Source organism: Amblyomma maculatum, chromosome 2, assembly GCF_055883805.1.
Source record: "Amblyomma maculatum isolate TAMU_Amacu chromosome 2, ASM5588380v1, whole genome shotgun sequence".
NCBI classification, from domain to species: Eukaryota; Metazoa; Arthropoda; class Arachnida; order Ixodida; family Ixodidae; genus Amblyomma; species Amblyomma maculatum.
The window spans coordinates 89,225-115,707 of NC_139345.1; the positions used below are offsets into that span (position 1 = coordinate 89,225).

Sequence of the window (26,483 nt, forward strand, 5' to 3'; positions counted from 1 at the left end):
TTCTCATATGAGGTTGCTAACTCTTCCATAGAACGCGTGGAATCATATAAGTACCTTGGAATCACACTTTGCAGCGACCTCTCTTGGTGTACACACATAACTAACATCATATCATCTGCAAACAGATCTTTAGGCTTCATAAAACGTCACCTACGTCATGCGCCCCAACAAGTAAAACTTTTGGCATATAAAACACTGATCAGATCAAAGCTTGAGTACGCCAGTCCAATATGGAATCCATCTCAGATATACTTAACAAATGCGATCGAATCAGTTCAAAACCGCGCCATCCGTTTCGTGCATCACGCATACTCGTATTCCATCAGCGTTTCTCTAAAGGAAAATTCCAGTCTTGATAACCTTTTACTTCGTCGCCGCATTGCCAGTCTTTGTTTACTGCACAAAATTCTAAACAGCTCACTAAATCAGGCACCTTACATTGTGCATCGCACCCACATATCTCATTGCGCTTCGCATCCATTTCAGATAACTCGGCCTGTTGCTCGCGCCAAAACTTTTTCAGGATCTTTTTTTCCCCGAGCAATTGTGGACTGGAATGCCTTCCCCAAGTCGCCGCCCTCTCATGCCAATCTTCATTTATTGATGCCTTAAAAATTTAAAAAATAAAAAACAAAAACAATAAAAAATAAAAAACACATTGCCCAAGTTTGTTGAGCTGTTCGTATTGGCAAAGTTATGAATTCAGGCTCTGTCATATTAGGTCAAATGTGCAATCACAAAAACTATAAGCGGTAAGGGATAAATATGTGCAACTACATGATATTAGCTCGTGTCTTGTCTTGAAACTGTTTCCCTTCCACATATGATTGTCAATAAGCATACAGGCAAAAATGAGTTAAAACTTCCTTCTTGAAAGGTCCTCTTGTTTGAGTACAGGCAGGTTGACCAGAGCTCTTCCGATATATAAACTAATAAGGGTCGTTCTGCCCCAAACATCCCGGAAGTTGCACTCAACCACCTGATTTGTCCAAACAAATTCCCGATGACTCATCCAAAGACGTTTGAAAGCCTAAAATGGCTCCAAAATGTTTTTGTGAGTTGAGCAAAATTCAAATGCTTCAAAAAAGCGAGAAATATTCTTTGAAGAATAAAGAATTCAATTTTTTTTAATCTCTATCAAACATCTTAATGCCATTTCCAAATTCTTGCTTTTAGTCTAATAGCAGCATGAAGTTTTGAACAAAATAACTATTTAAGAAGTGAAAGAAATCCTGAAAGCGCATAAATTGTAATTTCGTTACAACTGTCAACTGGCTTTTGGGAATTAGGAAATAGCCATATTGCTTCCCTAGATGCGATTTTTTTTTCATTGATACTGTTAACGCTCACTTGAGGGTCGATACATGGAGGGCATAAAATAAAATACAATTCATAACATATTATAATGACGTCAAGTTGTACGCTCTCTATACAAAACATCAATGGATCGTTCGAATTTGTGCACATCCGTCTGCTCAACAACCTCAACTGGCAAAGCATTCCAAGATTCAATCACATCAGGAAAAAAGGAGTTGCCGAAAACATCAACACGTGTGACATAAGGCTTGATTGCTCTCGTGTGGTTTGTTCTGGCGCTCCATTTTCCCGTGGAGTGAATATACCTATCGTTGCTTATCTTTAAATATCCTTGGAGTATCTGAAATAAAAGCTTTAACCTGGATTTTTGCCTTTGATTTTCAAGTAACTCGAGTTCACATGTGTTTAATATTTCAGTCACTGAGTCCGTTATTCTGTACCTTGACAAAATAAAACGAGCGGCCATTCTTTGAATATGTTCCAGTTTATCTTTTAAAACTTTTTGGTGGGGGCTCCAGACATCACAGGCGTACTCCAAGGATGGGCGTATGAACATATTGTAGGCTGTTAATTTGACATCTTTTGTTGCACATTCTAATTTCTTTCTCAAAAAGTAATAATGTGTGCTCAACAGCTTCACAAAAACTTTAATGCGTCTATGCCACTGAAGGTTATGTGTAATTGTGACTCCTAAATATTTGAAGGTATCAACATTTTTCAGTTTATTGTTTCCAACCTAACACTTTATTTGTTATATGTACAGACGTTAATGCACTAAAGCAGAAGCGCGAAGCGTCAAAGATGGCGGAAGATATGAATTTGGAAGGCCTACGATCATTGATCATGAAAGCAGAAAGAAATGTTCTAGATATATTTTTTCAACAAAAACACATAAAACTGGTATACCTTCCCGTTGCATTGTTACCGAACGGGGCACATGGCAACATGTTGTTTCAGTTTTTACAAAGCTGTTTATGTTAACTTACTGTAGATCAGTTTCTTGAGCAAAATTCAGTGGCAGTGGTAGAATATTTAAAACTGTGTAGCCCAGGTGTGTGTGGGATGTTTAGTATAGATGTACAGGATTTATACTATCCATTACCCCATGATAGGCTCCTCCAGTTTGTTAGGAAGTGTATAGAAGAAGACAATGATGGAGCTTGTGTCTTTTTATCTAAAATCCACTTTTGTTGAATGGGATGGCAGTTTGTATATTCAAAAAACGGGGGGGGGGGGGGGGGGGGTGCATTGGATCAAAAGTAGCACCTGTACTAAGTAATATATTTCTTTCTTAAGTGGACAAAGCTATCGAAAACTGTTTAGGCAAAGATGTAAAATACGTCTTCAGATATGTGGACGATTATCTGGTTTTTGTTGGAGGCTGTGATCTAAAGATGAGGGTGGAAGATGTTTTAAATACCTTTACCTGTAATGGATTCGGCCTTGAATTTACCTATGAAACACCGGAAAGAAATCAGCTGCAGTTCTTGGATATGAGACTAGAAGGAAAAGGGGACCATGTGTGCTGGTCATTTCAACAGAGGTGTGAAAAGCCCTTATTAAATTACAAATTAGCGCATTCGAAGATAGTCAAGTGCGGCATAGCTGTGTCGTGTTTGGGTTCGGCAATCACAAAATCCTGTGTCCAGACTATCGACAGCAGCTTCAATCAGCAGGTTCGGAGATTAAGGTTAGCAGGCTTCCTGAAGGAAGTGATAATACTGGCCTGCAATAAAATCCTGAAAAGGCTATGGTAAGCGGGATCTATCGGGCACAACAAGTAAAAATGAAAAGAATTATGCGGTAATATCATACATTCACAAGCTATCCCACAGGCTCAAACAAGTTGGCAATAGATATGGGGTTAAAGTGTTGTTTTTGGCTCCCAATAGGCTGGGAAAAATTTGTGCTATGGTAGATAGGAGACGCAAAGAACGAAAACAAAAAAACTAGCAAAGGATGTCAAGTAAAGCATGAGCTGAGTTTTGTGCCACGCGCAAAAGGAGTAGTCTATGATACTCCCTTTACATGCGGGAAGAGGTATATAGGGCAAGCGGGGAAATGCATCAACATGCGGCTGCGCCAGCATAAAACGTCTTTAAAAGGAGTTCCCTCATCCAACTTAGCACTACATTACAGAGATTGTAATCTTAATGATCCCGATTCGTCGGTGTCGAAAAAAGCATGCACACCGGTCCTTGATAAAGCTAAGATTTTCAGGAATCAAAACAAATTGACCAGGGAACTCAGTGATGCTTATCACATCCATAAAAATAGTGACACGCACGTTAGCACACCATCAGTAATCATCAATGATTGTGAACTGTCATATTTGGATCCATAGCTGTATGTTCTGTTTTTTTGGTGGAAAGGGATAGTGCATGCACTTCTGGTTGTCATGTGAGAATATATTTCCTTGTATGTTTCATTAAACCTTCAGTTTTTAGCCCGAGCACTTGTCTTGTCGTCTCTTCTTGTTCCTCGTCCCCTGTCGCAGTGCCGGTAAAATATCGAAGATGAATTAACTAGCTCAAATTTCTGTGTTACTACAAGTCAGCTGCTCGCTTCTATAAACCACTCCACCAAGCTGTCCGAAGCGAGTTTACTGTTTGTGCCGCTCGCGCCACTCACGTTGTTTATGCCAGAGCTTTTCAATACTACCAAAAGCTCTGGTCTCTTTTCGCATAGAGTTAATACAAAGACTCTAGAGGGAAAGCTGGGCAGGGAAACGAGCTTCCCACTGGTTCGTCGCCATCATCAAATTCGTTATTGTGGCCAGCACAGTTTCTGCTCACTGCGTCAAAAATGAATAAAGGTTCGAACAAAAGTTTTAAAAACCGCTGCAGATAAATCAACTGTAGGAAATTTCTATACATTGTTTTCAAGTTTCAAGCACATTATATCATCTTTCAGGAACCTTCTTGGTCGTAAAGGAATGATCTAGAACAATTGGAAACCATAGCAGACAGCATGTAGCAGACGCCCTTTGAGTTTCGGTTTCAAATTTCAGTTTTCGAGGGCCTCGAGGTCAGACACTTGAAACAATGAGAAGTTTAGGTTTCTCATCTGCGGCACTATTAATGGCAGGTAAAGACTCATCCAATGACAAAGTCCCAGCTGGGCCACCTTGCCTGAGTGCTGCTCCACTTTCTTGAGTCAAAGTCTCTGTTAGGTCCACTAAGTCCTGGCTAGTCTCCGACGCTCTGCTGCTGTCGCTTGGCTGCTCATAAGGAGACTTGGGATCGGCTATGTTGTCTTCTACCCGGTCCTGGTATCCGTGCACGGCAGCTTCGCAGTAAGACTTAGCCCCCACCAGCAACCCATTCTGGGACCTCGCATCGAGATATTCAGACTTCTGCTGATGGTCACCTTGTGCAAACTTGTTAGCGCCTTCTTCCTGGCTCATGGCTGCTTTGTCATAACCAAGCTTCTCCTCCTGCTGGTCAGTTGCCTGTATCTGGCCCACAGACCCCCAGCTGGAGCTTACTCACTAGGGACTCGAGTGCCTTGCGGATGGAGATTTCCTCTTGCAGTTCCACCTGTAACTTCTTTATCTCCATTTCCTTAGCCTCAGGTGTCGCTTTCCAGTCCTGTATCTGTAGAGAAAAGCTTTCCTTACAGTCGCAGATGGCTTGGGTCACCTCTCCCTGCAACAGGTTGATACAGACGCATTGCCTGCATTCAAATTTCTTTGCCTCCCGCACCTCCTTCACCGTCTCCAAAGGTGTGGCCTGTAAGTCAAGCCAAGCCCTGCATTTGGGGCAAGCCACTCAATAAAGAAAAACTGATAAGCTTGCACTGGCGACAATGGTGGACTTCGAAGATACTCTTAGGTCTCCTGCGGCTGTTCACCGTAGCGGGGGCGCGGATCTCGTCGGCTGAATCCTCGAAGGCAGAGTTCTCGATAAGGGCAACGACGATACATGTGGTCCGGCTCACTGCAGTTAAAACACAATGGCCACCTGTCAGTGGTCCTCCAGATGTCGGACTTCCTTCGCCCTCACGGCTCCGTGGGTGCTTCATATTGCGGCACATATTCGCGGCGCCGAGGGCCGAGATCCTCAGCCTGGGTGTACTGGCGAGGGGCGGGAGGCAGCCTACTGGCCATAGCGGCATAGCTCACCATCGGTGGTTGTGTGTGTAGCGCAACAACGGGTACTACTCCTGAAGCAAGTGCGTGTTGCACTTCCGAACGGCTGTAGTAATAGTTGCTGGGGAACATTGCTCTGAAGCAGGAAAAACCCTCTTGAGCTCTTCTCGCACGACTTCGTGGATGATATTGCGAATAAAGTCGAACCCGTTTATATCGAACCCGGATATATCAAATTTTGGTTATATCGAACTCACGGAATATCCCCTTGAAAATCCCATGTTAAAGTATAGGAAAGCCGCGTCATATATCCGCGTGACGTTTTCAAGCCATGCGTGGAAGGAATGAGAGGGGCAGTTCGGCGACGGCTGGTCTGGGCAGTGCCGTGCCCATTCCCCAAAAGCGCTCGCATCTGCAGTTATCGTTTCCCGCGCGCCAACACATGACGTTTGCAAGCCACGTGCGTGGGTGTGCCCATCCTTTTGCCAAGCTATCTCTCTCCTTCAGCACGCGCTATGCATGTGCCAAGCCAGCTCAGCCCGTTTTCAGACAGGTACCGGACGCTTTCTCCAGCGTGTATTGCAAACCCTCTGCGCGCGACGGCTGACATGACTATGGCGCCTGCGGTCGTTAAAAAGCAGCAGCTCTGTTTGTTTTTTTTTGTTCTTTCTGAGAGTTATTCTTTCTTATCGTTGTGCTGTTCGGGCGTTAAGCGGCAGGTTTTTTTTTGTTTTTTTTTGGCGGGAGTCATTTATCCTTGCATGTATGAATGAACGAAAGCACGCGGTCAGCTGCTGCGATCATGACGCCCCTCCCAAGCGCGGCGTGCTAAATCGAACCAGGCTTGTGTGATCAAGCCATCACGGGCACTCTGCCAAGTTCGCTCCCCGCCGCAGGAGCTATCAAAAGATAAACGCACCCTGACGTTATCACTCCGCAGCATCTTGGCACGCTGCCAAGAAATGAGCTGTGGATGAGATGACCGAAACGGAGTGACGTGCGCCATCGACATGCAAGCGAAAACGCTCGCGATTTCTGCCGCGGCCACACAGAAACTTTGTTTTGAGCTGCCAGGGTGGCTCGAGCAGCGAGAAGGACCCATTTCCAACAAGTTTGAAATTTTTGGCTCTGTCGCTGCCGCTTGTCGCAGAAATCGCTCAATCGCTTGCATGTTAGCGATCTGGCCTTAACGCATTTCTTTTTTTTTTTTCAAATTCTCGGTGCAAAAGTGGAGGGTGGGTTCATTATGCGAGTGGGTTGATTACGCGACAAATATGGTATTGTTTTTTTTTGCATCGTAAGTACGTCACAAGCCAATTTCTGTATATCGAATTATCGATATATCAAACTATATCGCGATCCCCTTCGAGTTCGATATATCCGGGTTCGACTGTATCAGCGATGCCAAAACCTCCAAAAGCTAGGCGAGGTAAGGCTCGATATGTTCGGGAAGTTGTTGCCCAATCGCTGATAGTGGGTGTTCCTTGTGGCCAACGTCCGCTTGATAGTAGTAGCTTCGGTGACAAAACTCGCTACTGTAGTTGGTAGATTTCGTATAAGTCCACCAAAAATCTCACTTCGTATGCCTCGAATCAACGCTCATACTTTTTTCTCCTCAGCAGCCCTAGGGTCGGCGCAAGAGCTTAAGTGCAGAACGTCCTCGACGAAACTTCTCATGCTCTCCGCTGGGCCCTGAATATGAGTTTGCAGTAGCTTTTCTGCATGCTGTCATCGGTATTGGTTCGCGAACGTGTGTAACAGTTCGCTCTTGCACGTCTCCCAAGATGTCAACGAAGCTTCGTGGTTCTTGAACCAGTACTTCACCGGTGCCTCCAGCGAGAAGTAAATATTCTGCAGGCATTGATCCGGTGTCCACCCTTTGTGGCGAGCAACCCGTTCATAATGTTGTACCCAGTCTTCAATGTCATCCAGGCCATCGCCACGGAAAGGGGAGATAGTCCTTGGTGTTACAGGCACGTAGACTATCCGTGTCGCAGTCGCATTGTCATGCTGTTGCAACTGGGAGGCCAGGGTGAAGTTAGCCCGAGACACGTTCTGCTCGGCGAGGAGTCCAAATTCCGGAGCTTTGCCTTGTTGACGTCGGCTAGCGCAGATCTCAGGTGCAGTGCGGACCCCAAGAAAATCCGGCGGCCAGTACTTAATACTGGGCTCGAGTTTCATGTTGGGGTGCACTGCATGAGAATCCTTACCCAGCAGCTCCACCAATGTCACGTCCTGACACACAGGGACACGATGGCAGCAGAGACCTAGCAAAATTGCTAATGGCTGCTTTAGAATCACTGAATACAATATCAGCGGACGTGTTTCCTATAGCTAAGGCTATGGCCACTTCCTCCGCCGTCTTGGAGGATGTGGTTGCGGTTGAAGTGGCCACCAACGGGGAACCGTTCCCGTTCACAGCAGCCAGTGCGAATGCTTGCCTCGGGGTATGCCGACATTCCGCAGTGTCCACGTACGCTGGATTGACGTATCGGCCGTACTTGGCATGTAGGACGTGAGCCCATGCTATGCGTAGCCCTTCGTGGTGGACGGGGGACATATTCTTGGGTAAAGGTTTAAAGGAGTATAGAGACGTATATTTTCTGTTTCAGGATGTTTGCTTTAAGCGATCCACGGTGGTCCAAAACTGAGGGACTGCGACCCAAAAAGCCCCAACAGGCCTCAATTAATTTATTTATTAGGGCATTTATCAGGACCACTTTCGGTTTCGAACTCTCTGAGCACGAGCACGCGATGATGTCAAAGATGCGAGCGCGCCACACAAGCGCCTCCTGCTGGCAAGACTGGTGACACGTACACACACAATCTAATGACGCATACGAGTAGCGTTCTTCGTCTGCTTGCGATTGCACTTGCAAGATGATATCGTCACTGAGCAGTGTTTCAGCGTAGCATAATTAGTTCAACGCTGTTTCGCCCAAAGGCGCGGATGTTATTGATATTGCCGAGCGCTTTCACTTCAACCCGCTCTCCAGCGACTCAAGTGAAAAAGCAGAACTAACAGCAGCAACGAAAGCTTGGCAGTGAGTGTCCAGGAAATATCAGCTGATTAGACATGTTGAACAAAGGTACTGACTACTATGAAGATGCTGCTTTCTCAGCCCGGTTTGCCGGCGCTGTGAGCTCCAAGCTGGCGTCAGAAAAAAAAAATGTTTTATCCGTAAAAAAATAAAATCCATGGCCTGATCAGACGTCAGCCATTGTGACCTGATACCGCGCTAGAGCTGCCCATGCTCATGCCCGCTCACTAGCTGACTGGTCCCGACGCGGCAGGCCTGAGTGACTCAATTCAAGCATGTGGTGTCATCTGTGCTTTTAGGCGATCTGGGCATGCAAAACGACCCGCCACGATCGGCTCAGATAGCCTCCGCTATCGCAAATCTACCGTTTATTCGCGTGCATAGCAACTCCGTACAAAAGACCATGAATACGAATAAATTGGGAGGATTGTTTGACCAATACTGAGGTGCTGGTAGAGTGATTACAGCGATACAAGCGAGCTTTTTTTTCCACATCCACTTTGCTGCTGCTGCTGCCCGGCGCGACTAGCCTGGAGTCTGCTAGCTCCGCTGCTGAAGGCGTCTTGCGAATCAAGAATGCGTTTTTTATGCGAAAGGCTTCCCAGTAAAGCGGCGCGAAAGTCCAACATTTATTACAGCGTTAGCCTATTCCAAAGCGCCGTCCGCTGCCGCTTCGATATGAAACCAGCTAGGCCCAGCGACGTGAAAGGCAACTAGGCAGGGAGGGCGGCACAGTTCACGTGTCCCGGTGCGCCAGCGGGCGGCACCGTTGCCAAAAGCTGTGCACTTGTGCAGAAATGCTCTTGGGACCCGAGTACAGCAGGTAGCCTTAATGTCAGTTCAGTTCAGTTCAGTCGTGTCCGACTCTTTGTGACCCTATGAACCATATCACGCCACGCCTGTACACCAGGTTCAAATTGCACGAGTGCGGCGTCAATGAAAGAAGTAAATAAATTATGCTTTTTCGAAGTCCGATCTATAGTGTGTTAGTGCGCGTGCACAAAGTATACTCAAACATTGCACTTGAAAAACATGCCGACCGCAAAATCGGGGAGACTCTTAATGGAGGTTCTACCGTGCGAACCATGTGACATTACAATTTCTTTTATTTGTTTTCATTTGCTTTTTGCAGCGATGGCGTAGCGGTAGAACATCCGCCTCGCATGCAAGAGGACCGGGGTTCAAATCTCGGTGCCGCGCAATTCTCCACCGGATGAAAAAAAAAAAAATCCGCGTGTCGATGGAATTACATAAACAGGTTTGGGGTGCGACCTGATGCCGATGAACACCTCCGGCAACGCACTCCCTCACCAGAACAGGAGTTAGCCACCCTGGTGCAGTAATTGGCCGCAACCTCCCATGATAAGCTCCATAAAACCCCGGCCCTCAGTCACCAGCGGCTGCGGAACAACTGACCACGGCGGCGGTCAGACCTGTGACGCAGCAGGGGGTGCTAAGAAAGCCTGGCTCCGCTGGACAGGCCGCCATTGGAAACTGACCCTGGCAACGTTTAATGCTAGAACCCTAGCTAGTGAAGCTAGTTTAGCAGTGCTGTTAGAGGAACTAGAGGGCACGAAATGTGATGTCATAGGGCTTAGTGAGGCTAGGAGGCCGAATGAGGCATATACTGTACTGAAGGATGGGCATGTACTGTGTTATCGAGGTTTACCAGAGAGGCGACAACTAGGAGTAGGTTTCCTTGTCAATAAGTATATAGCGGGAAATATAGATGAATTCTATAGTAATAATGAGAGGGTTGCAGGCATCGTAATTAGGCCTAATAAGCGGTATAAACTGAAGGTTGTACAGGCCTATGCACCTACGTGTAGCTATGATGACCAGGCAGTTGAAAGCTTATATGAAGATGTAGAATCGGCAACGCGAAAAGTAAAGACGCAGTATACTGTACTAATGGGCGACTTTAATGCCAAGGTAGGGAAAAAACCGGCAGGAGACAAGGCAGTAGGTGACTATAGCATTGGTTCTAGGAATAGCAGGGGGGAGTTACTAGTTGAGTTTGCAGAGCGCAATAACTTACGAATCATGAATACCTTCTTCAGCAAACGGAAGAACCGGAAATGGACATGGAAAAGTCCTAACGGAGAGACTAAAAATGAAATTGACTTCATAATGTGTTCAAGCCCCACCATTGTGCAGGATGTAGAGGTAATCAGGAAAGTGCGATGCAGTGACCACAGGATGGTGAGGTCCCGAATTAGCCTAAATCTGAAGAAGGAACGCAACATATTAGTAAGAAAGAAACCCATCAACGAATTAGCGGTGAGAGGGAGGGCAGAAGAGTTCAGGATCTCGCTACAGAACAGGTATTCAGCTTTAACTGAGGATGGCGACATTAGCCTAGAAGCAAGGAACAATAATTTCAGAGATATCATTACTGAGTGCGTGGTAGTAGGCGGTAGGATAGTTAGAGAGGATACCGGTAAGCTGTCTAAGGAGACGAAAGATTTGATTAAGAAACACCAGAGTATGAAAGCTTCCAATCCAACAGACCAGATCGAATTGGCCGAGATATCAAAGCTAATCAATAAGCGCAAGGTGGCCTATATAAGGAAGTATAACATGGAGAAAATTGAGCATGCTGTAAAGTACGGGGGAAGCCTTAAAGCGGTAAAGAAGAAATTGGGCATAGGCAAAAACCAGATGTATGCGATAAGGGACAAGGCGGGCAACGTCATCACTAATATGGACAAGATAGTCAAAGTAGCCGAGGAGTTCAATACAGATCTCTACAGTAGCCAAAGTAGTCAGGACCGTAATGAGATTGGCGGTAGGGAAAAACAGTCAGACGTTCCAGCAGTGACGAAGGACGAGGTCAAGAAAGCACTAGAAACTATGAAAAGGGGGAAATCAGCTGGAGAGGATCAGATAACTACAGATTTGCTGAAGGACGGGGGGGATATCGTGCTAGAAAAACTGGCCACCCTGTAGACGCAGTGCCTGGTGTTATCGACGGTACCGGAACCATGGAAGAATGCAAACATTATTCTCATTCACAAGAAAGGGGACTCTAAGGACCTTAAAAATTACAGACCAATCAGCTTACTATCTGTTACGTATAAGGTATTTACTAAGATAATCGCTAATAGAATCAGGACAACCTTAGACTGCAATCAAGCAAAGGATCAAGCAGGTTTTCGAAACGGTACTCTACTATCGAGCATATCCATACCATCAATCAGGTGATAGAAAAATGCTCGTAATATAACCAGCCCATATACATAGCATTCATTGATTACGAAAAAGCATTTGACTCAGTTGAAACCTCGGCGGTGATGCAGGCATTGCGAAATCAGGGGGTAGACGAGCCGTACGTGAAAGTGCTGGAAGATATATATATACTGGCTGCACAGCAACCATAGTTCTGCATAAAGAAAGTAACAAAATTCCCATAAAGAAAGGTGTTAGGCAAGGAGACACAATCTCCCCAGTACTATTCACAGCTTGTTTAGAGGAAGTATTCAGAGACTTGGAATGGGAGCAGTTAGGGATAAGGGTAGATGGAGAATACCTCAATAATCTGCGATTTGCTGATGACATTGCCTTGATAAGCAACTCGGGGGATGAACTGCAAATAATGATTGATGATCTAGACAGGAAAAGTAGAAAGGTAGGCTTGAAAATCATTATGCAGATGACTAAGGTAATGTTTAACAGCCTCTGGAAGGAACAGCAGTTTGCATTAGGTAGCGAAATATTGGAAGTAGTAGGCGAATATGTCTACTTAGGACAGGTAGTAACCGCAGATCCGGACCACGAAAAGGAAATAACAAGAAGAATACGATTGGGATGGAGAGCATTTGGCAAGCACTCGCAGATTATGACTGGCAGCTTACCGGTATCGCTCAAGAGGAAAGTATACAACAGTTGCATCTTGCCTGTACTCACCTATGGGGCTGAAACGTGGAGGCTAACCAAGAGAGTTCTACTTAAGTTGAGGACAACCCAGAGGGCTATGGAATGAAAAATGGTAAGGGTAACATTAAGAGATAGAAAGCGTGCAGAGTGGGTCAGAGAAATAACTTAAGTTACCGACATTCTAGTAGAAATTAAGAAGAAATGGACATGGGCAGGACATGTAGTGCGAAGAGAGGATAACCGATGGTCGCTGAGGGTAACAAACTGGATTCCAAGGGAAGGAAAGCATAGCAGGGGGCGGCAGAAAGTTAGGTGGGCGGATGAGATTAAGAAGTTCGCAGGGGTCAAGTGGATGCAGCTAGCACAGAACCAGGTTAAGTGGAGAAATATGGGAGAGGCCTTCGCCATGCAGTGGGTATAATCAGGCTGATGATGATTTGCTTTTGAGCACGCAGCACCATCTCATTGTATAATGTTGTACTATGTGTTTAAAAAGATTTTTTTTTCTTAAGAGCATCATTTTTGCAATGCATATAAAGGGAGCGTTTGAGAACGTTCCACACGCCGCAATTCTTCGCAACCTACAGGACAGCAATTGCGGAGAGCGAGCATATAAATATGTTCATACATTCTTAATGAATCGTACCGCAACCATAAGCCTGGGGAATCTCAAGACGGACAAATTCCTAGTAGCGGACAAAGGCAATCCGCAAGGCTCTGTTATATCGTCCCTCTTATTTATTATCGCTATGATGAAACTCCCGAGGGATCTAGATAAAATCAATGGCATACGACATGCTCTATATGCCGATGATATAACAATATGGATTCGAGGCGGCTGCCTAAGACTGCAGCAAGACGCCCTTCAGGAAGCTGTCGACTGCATGAATAACTACCTAAGAAATTGCGGACTCATCTGCACTCCTGGTTCTTAAAGCCAGGACTCGAGGAAGACCACCAAAAGATGACATTCCTGATCCAGAAATCTTTCTTGACGGAACCCCTATCCCTCAAGCAGACTCTCTTCGCATTCTTTGCCTAAACATCCCGAAAGATGGATCAGGGTCTGCAACACTCCCGAGATTTCAGGCTACTGTTACTCAAGTGGCACACCTGGTCCACCGCGTGGCCAGCAGAAGACACGGAATGAAAAAACAAGATACTCTCCGCATCGTCCAGGCTCTCATCATAAGCCGCATAACATACGGAACACCATATTTAGATCTAAAGAAGGCAGAAGTAGGAAAACTCAACACACTCATTCGTAAAGCCATGAAAATCAGCATCGGTATATCCGAACGTGCATCTACGCAACGCCTCCTCCGCCTCGGCCTTCATAACACGTGGGAGGAGCTTACCAAGGCCCACAAAGTAAACCAACTGAAACGCTTAAAACTAAGAGAAACTGGATGTGCAACCCTAAAGAAACTGGGATACAGAGAAGGCTTAGAACAAAAAAAAACCCCAAGCAGCGCTTCCCGGACGAAATCTGCTCATACATCACCATAGCCCCCATCCCGCGAAATATGCATCCTACATACAACAAAGACCGGCGCCTGGTAAGAGTTCGGGCCCTGAGCAAAGTGCACGGAACAAATCCGGAAACGAGGTACACTGATGCAGCAAAATACCTGGGAAGACAAGCCCACTCCATTAGCGTCATGGATTCCACATTTACAGAAAAGACCACTGCCGTTTATTACAACAAATGACACTGACGCAGCCGAAGAGGCTGCAATCGCATTGGCGGTCTCGACGAGCAAACAACACGTCATTCTCACCAATTCACAGTCTGCATGCAGAAACTACCAAAAGGGAAGAATTTCCAGCATAGCACTTCAAATTCTTACCGATTCACAGTCTGCATGCAGAAACTACCAAAAGGGAAGAATTTCCAGCATAGCAGTTTAAATCCTCCGTCGCACCACAACTCATCACCTCCCGGATACCTACATCATATAAACTCCGGGACACACTCACTTGGAAGGAAATGAGGCCGCCAATGCCTCAGCCCGAGGATATGCTAACCGGGCACCACGTCCAGAGGGATTTTGGAGCACACATGATGTACCCAAGAAATGTACCGACATCCTCCTGCATGCACACGTGACATAGGATCGAAATTGAGACGCAGCTGTTTTTAGTGCTGCAGCACTATTACCCGCATTCTCGCAAAAACCCAATGTCTGATGCCGGTTTGACTTCTGACCTAGTAGAAGTCTAGTCATAGCTGTTATCTAGCTGTAGCAGGCCTGAGGCGTTCCTGTAACTTGCTAACGTTACGCTAAAAGTTGGCTAAAAAACATCTTGCAAGAACATTTCAAGACATAAGCTAAACGTTCATAGCTTTTTCACTAAATCCTCTCCTGATCACTGCAATAAGCAATCATGCACTATTTGGTGCACCTCTGCAGCCAAGCAAGGTTTTATCTCGACTATACTGGCCATTCAGTGATCCTAGCATGCACAACGGCCACATTTTCTGTGTCCTTATGCCTTACGGTGGATCAAACATCTGAATCTTTTCGCAGGTTAGCTCCTTTGTAATGCACACAAGCACAGAAAACACAGCCTCTGCACTCATTAAATAGCTGGATGGCTGTCCTGTATTGGAACATGTTAAAAATTCTCATTAACATTTTGCATAAAAATTATTCATAATGCTATCCCAAAAATAGTGCTGTCCCAAGAGGTTGTGACAAAGGCAGGAGATAAACGCTTCAGTCGCAATTGATGTAGACATGCAAACTACATGATGGCTTAACAAATAAATGACAACTTTGAGAGTTGAGCTGTAATACCAGTGTAAATATTGCACTGAGTGCAACTAAGCATAAAAAAACTAACACTTCACATTTACTTTTGTGAACACACATTTTATTGCCTAAAATGTAGGCAAGAAGTTCTGCACTGAAAACTTAAAAACTTAACAAGCACCGATGCAAGAATAGAAAGCCTGAACAATAATAGACGCAGACTCTGCTTCATATTCAGCACTTATATCTTGGGAACCCAAGCAATCCACGATGTTAAAGACTGACACTGGAGGATTGCACTGCATGGTCCTTAGCAAGCACTGCCTTAAGAGAGTGGAACTACCTGCATTGCCAGACTAGGTACGACAGTCAGATAATAGTCACATAGAAAATGAGCTGCAACCAAAAGAGATGACAAAATTCAAGCAGGAATACACTGACAAAATTCACCTATGCAAACTCCACTAGTCTGTCTCCTTAAAGAACATGAAGTCTGCTTCTGTTTCATCTATACCATCATTCCCTTTTCTGCAAACCCATACATGATATTAAAAGGTAGTACTGGTTAAAATGCCAACTATTGTTTGTTTTACTCTTTCCAAAATAGCCTCAAATAGAACTTTAAATAATGACAGTAGTGAAGCATGGTCCTAAAATCCAGTGACATTAAAATTTAAACTGCCAATTCCTTTCAGAAACATGCAATACACAGTGCCATAATTGCTCACAAAAATGCTTAAAAGTTATTTTCACTTCAGTATGAAAACCACTATGAGAGCATGTTTTAAAACAAGCACCATTAAAACCGTCTGTTGGTGAGGGCAGGAAAATTGGTTTCATCTATAACATGCATACTGTATGGTTGTAAAAGCACTGTGAAACTGCTACGAGGCTGCTGCTGAGACAAATATGTATACACAGCAAACATAAAAATGGTAAAAGGGCTATTAATAACTCGTTTTGAGTGTTCACTGCTGGGTCATTATAAAATGCTCAATGGGGATTGCAGCGCAGTAGTAACAGGGACGACATAAGAAGAACTCAAGCACTGACTAACAGCTCTATTCTATATTACCCTGAACCAGATTACATATGCAGCAGGTTTAAAAAATAGAACCAACACATCGCTTTACACATCTGTGGCACAATTATCACCTTTGTGTCCCGTTTCTCCAATCTTTGATCTCATCATTGGTGTTCAGAAATGACATTTATTTTTTGCTAATGCACACAGAGGGGTTACGACACATTTATCTGTGCATTTTGAGATCACCAGAGCCTCTATTATCACCTTTGTGGTGGTGTCCTGATACTTGAGAAGAATAGTTGTTCTGTCAAGGGCAGGGGTACAGTCCTTGCACTGGCTACAATGTAAGGCAAGTTCTGACAATGTTGTGTTCACGCACCTCTCTGTCTGGCCTATGTAGATGTTGCCGCATGGCAGGGGAACTGAACACACCACATGGTTTTCATAATTTATGAGACACGGACGGTGCCTTGTCACGCAGCCGGGTTACATTCGGTGTCAGAATTTGCACCTTTGCATAATTGATGCAGCTTTCTTTTGGGCCCAGAAGAAAATATCAACCCCCACTATATTTCCTATCTTTTTGAATTTGTGTGGTACCGCATGTAAGCATGGTATCGCAGCTACCTTTCTTCGACATTCATATCTGGTGGGCCCTTTTCGCGATTGTGTAAGTATGCTCTCCGCAACAGCAATTAGGAGATGACCTGGATATCCGGCTTGCTCCAGACGACGCACCTGCCTCTGAAAGGCTTCTTCTTTACGGTTCCCACGACTTTTCAAGAGTGCTCCCGAAGCACGTCTTCAGAATGGCTCTTTACTAGCTTTGAGTGAGCTGAGGCATACAGGGGACTGGTTTCTACCCCTCAGCTCACAGGCCTAGCAAACGTGTTGAGAGCCGAAGTATGGTCCCAAATCTAGAACTTAATGTGACTGTAGGCCAGGCGCTCGTGAGTCACCGTCAGTGGTCGAAGCTCGTGTGTTCGCACAACCGTTGTCGTCATTGAGGATAACAAGCGTCAACAAACCTAGAACTTAGTCTCTTCCAAACTTAACGCATCATTCCTGTATCTTGCCTTCGTCGACCGTAAGGCATATATCACTCAAGATGGGCACGACACAAAAACCAATGCAAATCCCGTTTCGTTGAGAAATAATGTGGTCTTCGAAATGTGAAAAGGTGGAATTCAAGTAAGTTCCAAGCAGCTCCTGAATAACAAGAACAGTTGTGTGAACACACGAGTGTCCGAAGTTTTAGCATTGTTCACAGTGTCTTCTATCGTTGACGATGGCTCACGAGCACCCGGCTGATAGCCACATTAGGTCCTTAAATTTGGGACTGTACTTCAGCTCTCAACATATGTGCTGGGCCTGTGAACCGAGGGGTAACAAACCAGTCCTTCCATATGCCTCAGCTCACATGAAGCTTGTAAAGAGCCATTGTGATTGAAAAGTCGTGGACAGCATAAAGAAGAGGCTTTTCATAAGCAAGTGCATTGTATGGATCAAGCTGGATATCCACCTCATCCCCTAATTGCTATTGTTGACAGCATAATTAAACAAATGCAAAAGGGGCCCACCACAAATGAATCTTGAACAAAGGTAGCTGTGATACCTTAATAATGTTGAAATTTGAATACCTTACTTACATGTGGTATCATGCAATTTTAAAAAGATAAGAAATACAGCAGGCAGATATTTTCCTCTTGGCCCTGAAAAACTGCATCAGTTGTGCAAAGGTGTGAATTCCGACATCAAATATGAGCCTGACTGCGTGATGAGGCACCATCTGCGTCTCGTAGACTGCAAAGATACGGTGTATTCAGTTCCCCTGCTGTGCGGCAACATCTACACAGACCAAACAGGGAGGTGTCTGAACACGATTGCAAGAACATAAAAGACACCTAAGGGGCCCAAATTTAGGAGAACTTGCCTTACACTGTAGCCAGTGCTAATGCTGAACCCCTGCTGAAAGAGCTATTCTTCGCAAGTGCTGGGGCACCATCGCAAGGGTGATAGTAGGCGCTCTGGCGATATGAAAATGCGCAGATAAATGTGTCAGTAACCCCTCTGTGTGCATTAGCGAAAAAAAAAGTTGATTTTTGAATGCCAATGATAGGATGCAAGATTGGAGGAATGAGAAAAAAATGTGATAACCATACCATGGATGCGTAAAGTGATGCGCTGGTTTTTCATTTTGTTGTTCTGGACCTAGTGCTTATATAATCTGGTTGAGGGCAATAAAATACAGTTGCTAGTCAGAGCTCTTCTTAACTCATCCCTGTTAGTAGAGCACTACAATCTAGAGTATGCAAAACCAACTTGCCACTCACTAATGTTTTAAATAAAATGCTAATTAGAACTAGCAGGCAGCTCTCTTCATTAAACCAGAACGATGGTAGAATTCATCATTAGCCAAACAGAATGGAGACAAGGAGACTTATGCTCAGCCTGATGCCTGTCTAGATGCAAAAGAAAGTGAACAAATAAAAACGAAATGCATTTACACCAGCTTACCAGGAACAATCAACACAACTGCCATTCTCTGCTCCAGTCTTAAAGGGGCACTAAAGACACCCAAATATGCTATCAAAATCTAATAAACGGCTTTTGGTGACACTGTCGCCGCATATCCGGAAGCAAAAAATTGAATTATTGCTGAGATATTCCGATAAGAAGTCTAGGTTTTTTTGTTCCCGCCAGTAGAATTCAAACTGTTTTCTCCTACTACGTGATGACGAGAGACTAGCGGCATGTACCAACAAGCGGACGAAATTAGTATATTTTTAGATTTGCCTTGCAGCATTTACATTGTCTTTTCGTCTTTTCGCAGTCGTTTACGTGCGATAAAACCATGTTACCATATTCGAGACAAAACAGACTACGCATTCAAGCGGTCAACACAATTCGCATTTGTCAGCCTCCGGGATCCCTTACGCGTCACGTGATTTGTACCGTATAAACTCGTGTAAGGGCCGCACCTGTGTATGGGCCTCACCCCCACTTTTGACTAGATAAAATTGCTAAAAAATATTCTAGAATTTATTCGTGTAAGAGCCGCACCCCCACTTTTTCAAAGCGCGCGCCAGATGCACCCGCGCTCAACGTTGCCCGCGCTCGCCGTGTTTACGTGGCAGTCCGAAACGCGGCGCGCGCATCGGAACAGCGGACCCTAAACAGCGGCACAACCGGTTGTTCTCTTCCTTGCTTTGTCAGCCCCATCGGCACCTCGTCAGGCCTCGTCTCGTCATCCTCGTGTTTATCGTGCACCTTTGGGGATTGCTTGGTGGCTCAAGCCTGCTCGACTTGCGTGTCTGCATAGCCATTCTACCTGGCCAGGATGGGCAAGTACTTGAACAGTTATACTGCAGCGTTCAAGCTAAAAGTCATCGACTATGCCCTGAAGCACGGTAAGCGCGCAGCAGCAAGGCACTTTGACGTCGACGAGAAGAATGTGCGACGCTGGTGCAACCAGAAAGATTCGTTGGCAAGCACGTCGGGCACTAGACGCGCCTTCAGGGGTAAGCCCTGTAAATTCCCGGAGCTTGAAGTAGAGCTCGCCAGCTATGTCTCCGAGGTGCGAAGCAACGTGTATGCTCTGTCTACCGACATGCTGCGTTTCAAGGCACTAGAGCTGGCGCGTGCAAAGAGTATTCCTCGCAAAGATTTTAAAGCAAGTGCTGGTTGGGCGCGAAGATTTATGATGTGCAACAATTTGTCCATTCGGCGAAGGACAACAATGTGTCAGCGGCTTCCTCACGAATACGAAGACAAGCTGCTGAATTTTCAGAAGTATGTTATCGCAGTGCGACAGCAGAATCAATATTGCTTATCGCAAATCGAAAACGCAGACCAAACTCCGGTATGGTTTGACAGCCCAGAAAACTGCACAATCGACTTCAAGGGGAGCAAGAGTGTCACTGTGCGTACAACTGGTGCAGAGCGGCAGCGTTGCACAGTGATGTTATGCATTACGGCAGACGGCCGCAAGTTGCCGTCGTATGTTATTTTCAAGCGGAAGAATATTCCCAATGAGCAGTTCCCTCGAGGCATCGTCGTACGCGCTCAAGAAAAGGGCTGGATGAACGACACCCTCGTGTCCGATTGGATTCGATCGGTGTGGAATAAGCGCCCCGGTGCCATGCTGGTAAAAAAATCCCTGCTTGTGCTGGATAGCTTCCGCGGGCACTTGACTGAGGGGGTGAAAGACGAGCTTCGAAAAGCCAGAACGGACATGGCAGTCATTCCAGGGGGGCTTACTGGTATGCTACAGCCCCTGGATGTGAGCGTCAATAGGCCTTTCAAGGTTGCGTTCCGTCGGTGCTATACGGAATGGATGGCGAACGCTACTCATGAAAAGACTCCTACCGGACGGCTCAAGAGAGCTCCCTTGGCGACTGTTGCAGAGTGGATTGTCAGCACACGGGGCTCTGTTTCTCCTGAAGTCATTTTTAAGAGTTTCAAAGTAACCGGAATTTCGAACGAACTTGACGGCACCGAAGATGACCTCGTGTTTGAAGACCGAGCATCTGAGGAAACGGACCAGCCAGCCTCGAGCTCCGAGAACACGGACAGTGAGTGAGGAAGAGCCTAAAGCCAAAATAAAGGCATTTTCAATCCTATGCATACAATCGTCATTCATTTTCTTTTGGCAACGCAAAAAGTTTTATTTTTTATTCGTGTAAGAGCCGCACCTTCAAAACACTCGCCCGAATTTAAAAAAAAAAAAGTGCGGCCCTTACATGAGTTTATACGGTAGTTGCGAGCCTCAGCCGTTTCGGCTGTGGCGGCAATACCTGTATTCCTGTTCTTTCTCTTTACTACCTTATAACAGCTCTGTTTTGAGAAAGAGTGGCTTTTATGTAACTGGGAACTGACATTCTATCGATGCAAGCCCACTTTATTTTTCTCTTTAGTGTCCCTTTAAGCAGGACGCAGCTGTCGCCAAGATGCCTGCACACATGTAAAAGAATGCGAGGTACTAACAGAACTAATTAATGCACATGAATTGGTTTACCTCAAGTAAACAGAAATGAAGCCTTGGTACAGGAGATACTATCCAATATGAGGGTTTCTGCATAAATTGCTTATTTCTGCTCCATCTCTAACTACGAAGATGCCTGCACACATGAAAAAGAATATGAAGTAATAACGAAAAGTTAATTAATGCATGAGCCTGCTTACCTATTGTAAACAAAAATGAAGGCTTGCTGCTGCAATCGTCCAATATATATGTTTCAGCATGAATTGTGCGAATTGTGCACACGGCGGCCCTGCTGCCTTGCAGTACATCATTGTCGGACATCTTTCCATGCTCTTGGAAGCTGGAAGTCCCAAATCAAATTAAAATAACTGAAAAAGTGAAAATGAACACGACACTTTACTAGTCTATCGAGCACTTTTGTAGACCATGATAGACTGAGCAACAAGCATGCATTTCAACAGTGATGTTTCATTGACAATTCCACAGGCAGATACTAGAAAGCATTAAAGCATTTGGCATCGCAGGTAGCCAGGTCTCGACTATTACTAGCCATAAACACACAAACTGCCCTCTGCTCATAACTGGAATATGACACCAGCATCTTTCTTTGCTGACACCCTGTTTAACACACGTCTCCACTGGATGCAGTATTCTTTATTTTATTTTAATTTATATTCAGCAATTTTTTACATATTCTTTTTAAGTCTGCTATACTTAAGGTGAATAAAGCCAGAACAACTTTTTAATGAACTTCCACCATACAAAAAAAAATCTTTTCTGAAGCAAACCTGATTTTTGTTCTATTCATCGGCCGTAGTACAGCACATACAACTGGAGTGGAGCAGAGCCCTATGAAGTCAATAACTATTCCAAAAAATTTTTGCAATCACTTCAATTCTAGAGAGCATTGCTTCTTTAAAATTTTTTTACCTTCTTTATCATGACTGTATTAATATCAACAAACAAGAATACTTAAAACCACCATACAAACATTCAGCCAGAACAAACCATGACAGGACGATTAGGCCATTTATCACCCGCTGTAATACGTTTAAACATTCCTTCTTTCCGTCCATCATAGAAGTCTGGAATAATCTGCCACTCGACATTGTCTCCCCATCTGCAAATGAATTCATCACCAAGGTGGAAATATTTTTTGCCCAGCAAACTGCAACAATGTGAGCAGAGGCATTTATGCGGATTGCCCTAGCAAATCACGGAGTGCTTTGAGTGTATTTCATGTGCATAGATTGTCGGTACGAAAATGTTCCTTGTTGTCCAATGTTCCTTGTTATTCCTTTGTTGTTGTTTTTTTTTTGTCTTCTAGGATATATTGTACACTGTCTGTGAAATTGTGACTTTTTTCCCACTCCTGTATGAGCCTGTCAAAAGGCTTACAGTATAAATAAATAAAAAAACTCAGTTCATCATACTTAATGCAGTTACCAAATGGAACTTTAATTAGCTCTGTAGTACACTGCCTTCTCACTTTTTAGAAAGTTAAATGCTCATCAGAATCTAAAAGCCTATTTTGCAAATGATTAAGCACAAGAGCTATGTTTTATTCGCTACTGTTGTCTGACCAGTCATTTTCTAAGAAGTAGTAACAGAATGGAATAAGCTTATCAACAATGAAACCTTACAGCAATATTAGGATTCATTTACAAGAAGTGAAGTTTTTGCCAAGAACTGCATTCTTGTATTATTGGGTTGTACTTTTCATTTTGTTCAACATTTGTCACTGACTGACTGTGATAGCCCTAGTTTGCATTTTTTTTAAATTATTATTCCCTCTGTTGACTGCCAAAGAGGAGTTTATTACATTTACTTCTGATTTTCGCCCTGACATTTCGTGTCCTGTACTTCTATTTCTTCTTATATTCCCGCCCCTACGCTGAAAAACCCTATGTGTAACTGCATGCAGCATTTTTAAATAAATAATAAATTAATTATCGGGGCATTCCAGACTTTGATAAACACTATAACACTGTGAACAGGCTTACAATGAACATGAAGGCTGGGCTTACAAATCACTATAAAATAAACAAGTGAGAAATAAATTATGAGAAACAGAAAAACGTGCCTATTCATGGTGGTAGTCAAACATGTCGGGGCAACTTTTGGGCCAAGCCATAACCGCAGAACGAAGGTCCATGTTTGATGCCGAATACATGTCGGCATTTTTCCAGACAGCATCTACAAAGGACACAATATAACGCTGTAACATACCTTGATATTTGCTTAAGACAGAAAGCAAAAATATGTAAGAAACCAAGCAAGATACAGTAAATTAAAACTAACTGCTGGGCTAGTCGGTGCATAGTCCTTTCCTTTATGTGACAAGCAAAATAATCTCCTAACATACCAACGCTATAGTGAAAATCAAAATTGAGAAAGACTTAATAGCTCTGACCTCTCCCTTTGACAAGCAGCTTTCATCATGCAAAATATAAACCGCATGCAGTTAGCATGAATTGCTGTCTGCCTTTCTCAACTCTCCAGTGCTTTTCCACATGTATGTCAAGCCCACTATTCACCTTCACTGAACAAGCGACTGACAAAAGCAATACTAGCTGCAATCTTGCATGCCTAGTGACGAAACAAGCTTGTGAAAAGAAAAATGCGTAGAAGCGATTATATAGGCTTTCCTTTCTGTCGCTGCGTAGTTTCGCCTTAATCAAAAGGGAGTTGTAAGCCACTAAAGCTGTTTGCGTCAACTGCGAACGAGACTTGTGTTTTCAGCTGCGTACACAACGGGCCGACTGGGGAAAAAGCGCAGCTTACAAAGTTCCCCATATGAGAGTGAACACAGGTCAAACTGAAAATATGGAAGCACTTTTACTCACGCTAGGAAATAATGTGCCGCAGGAGCTAGGAACAGCACCCACACTCGCCTCCACTCTCCAGCAAAATGCAGTACGGATGCAGGACTTGTACTTACAATGACTGTGCTGAAACAAAAGAACTCTGCGACTCTTGCTGCAGAGCGCGCGAAATCGGCGAAGACTGCGCACTAGCAGTCACGCGAATGCCGATTCATTACAGTCAAAGTTACTAAAATCACGTACACGACAGAGTAATGACGCCACAGAAAACACAAATTGTCCTGTATTGACAGAATGTGCGACCAAACGCGCTACACACGCTCCACGCTCACACCGTTGCAACGGTTTTAACCGTTTCAACATTTGAAAGCATGGGACACCTGCCCAGTGTTGCCAAATGTCAGTGAGCAAAAGTCGCTAAATGGAAGCGTGAAAGTGGCTAAAAGTAGCTAAAAAATCTAGCAAGGAGCTAAAAGTAGCTAATTTTTCCCCAAGAATTTTTACTTTATATTTTGGATATATAACGCATTTATTGGCAGCAGTATTATTGTAAAAATTAAACGCAGCTATCAAGACATGGTCGACATGGTTTCCTGCACGCGACTACGCATGACAAGCTTGTGACAAGTGCTAAATAACGAATAACGAATGATAAATGTGCTCAGGTTTCGATTCCTATAATACGTAGTTTTCGCAAAGCGTTAAGACTTGCGCGCTAAGAAAAGACGAGCTGCGAATGCATCACTGCCCTTGGCTAAACTACCTTTCTTGGTAGCTGGCTGAGTCCAAAAGTCGCTAAATCTAGCTACAAAGTAGCTAAATTGGCAACACTGCACCTGCCGGTCGCCACCAGACCATCTTTATTGGAATGCTCCGTCGCTTCTGCGCGTGCGCCAGCTGAAAGAAGTGAGGAGGAATAACTTGCCGGACGTGACGTAAAACTTGTTTTATGTTTTGTTTGTAAAATGTCTGCCGCTTCTCGTCGCCGTTTCTAGCGATAGGCCGACAGATGGTCGCCATGTGTCGCCGGCTCCGAGTCCGTGATCGCTCGCAAGCCGGTCTTTTCTGTGGCGATGGTGGCGGACGGGTTTCTTGGCATCGTAGTTTGAATATCGTAGCCGAGTGGCCGTGTGTGGCCGTGTTCCCAGGTGTTCCTTTCCACTTGTTATAATACTCCTTGAGCTTCGGCCTCGCGTACTGCTGTTCGTCAAGCGGCATGCTGTGATAGCACCGTCTCCGACCTGTGGACTCTGCGACGATAGTTCTGCAATGCGTGTCAGCCCGCCCTTGTCGATGATACATGCCTGCAGTATGTTGCAAGTAACTGGTGTATTCAGCATTCCATATACTTACTTGCATTTCCCGAAATTTATACGAGTCACTGCCTTTGGATCATCCGAAAGTAGTACGTATAACAATCGGACTGAGGTGTACAGCGCAAGTTACGCAACACATGGGATGCGAAAAAACATGGAATCTCGCTGTCATTTTTATCGTTGTCCTCGACTTCGACACCACTATTTAGTTGCAGTGGTAAACTTTAATCACCTGGAAATACCAGTATAAAAAGGCCGGTTGGAGACAAAATTGCCTCTCTATCCTGGATTTCAAGAGGTCGGTTAGTGTATCCGCAGGGCAATTGTTTTGCCATTTTCGTTGCCTTTATCGGATGTACAAACACGGAATTCGGTGTCCAATTGATGCAGGCAGCTTGGCACAGCTAATCTATTATGAAGCTCCGGTGCGGTAGCCAGCCCGGGACTAACCGGGAAATAGAACCTCAACCGGGAAGGCCAGCTATTCATCACAGCTCTCAAGCGACTTGCTGCCGGCCTACTGGACTAGTCATGCAACCGTGGAATCCAGGTATATTTTCAAGTAAACTTCTGTACTTAGGAGTGCCAGGAGGTAGACCGCCCGCGTAAAGAAAAAATGCTCTCGACATCTCCAGACGCAGTCCTGCCTCTAGTTTTGCTCCTAAAGTTAAAGGCTCGAAGCGCAAGCTGTGAAAGTCCTGGTATTTTTGCACATTATCTTCCAGCTGCTCTAGCTCTAGACAGTTCTTGTATCTAATTCCTGTATTTTTTTTTATTTTTTTGTCTCAGAAAACATCCCACGACGTCCTATTCGATCGATGTTATTTCTACCTGCCCTGTTGTGCTTATCATTGTAGACAAGCATGTAGACTAGTGTTAAAACAATAAATAAACAGTGCTGCGTTCGTGATTCCATCTTTGTCCAGTCATTGCCCTTGTGACTAGTTGCAGCATGCACCAAAAACAAAGTTTGCCAAGTAATTATTTCCTCTGCCTTAGGGAAAAAAGGCCAGCTGTGAAAGCTGCAAAGATATGGACTGATATCCCTTCATATTTTTTCACACAATCATGCTAATGATGTGTTGCATCTTCAAAGATCTAAGCAGTCTGCTTGCCAGCGCAAGACGGAACATTTATTGCAGACTGCATATTAGTTGTGTAGTGTCAAAATGCACACATGCATCTCGATTTCAGGTCATACAATACCCTCGGGTGGTCACAAAATACTCCATATGTCATGATAGCCAACTG

The 26,483-nt window shown here is 44.6% G+C and overlaps 1 long non-coding RNA gene across 1 annotated transcript in view; it reads right to left on the reverse strand.

The window, feature by feature from the left end:
• LOC146197784 (uncharacterized) overlaps positions 1-21,409 on the reverse strand; it is a 36,977-nt gene extending 15,568 nt beyond the window's left edge. The window contains exons 1-2 of the long non-coding RNA XR_014704701.1: positions 21,292-21,409; positions 14,305-14,418 (exon numbers count right to left, since the gene is read on the reverse strand). This is a non-coding gene — a long non-coding RNA (uncharacterized LOC146197784). The remainder of the gene's footprint in view (positions 1-14,304; positions 14,419-21,291) is intronic.
• Between the last annotated feature and the right edge of the window lie 5,074 nt (positions 21,410-26,483).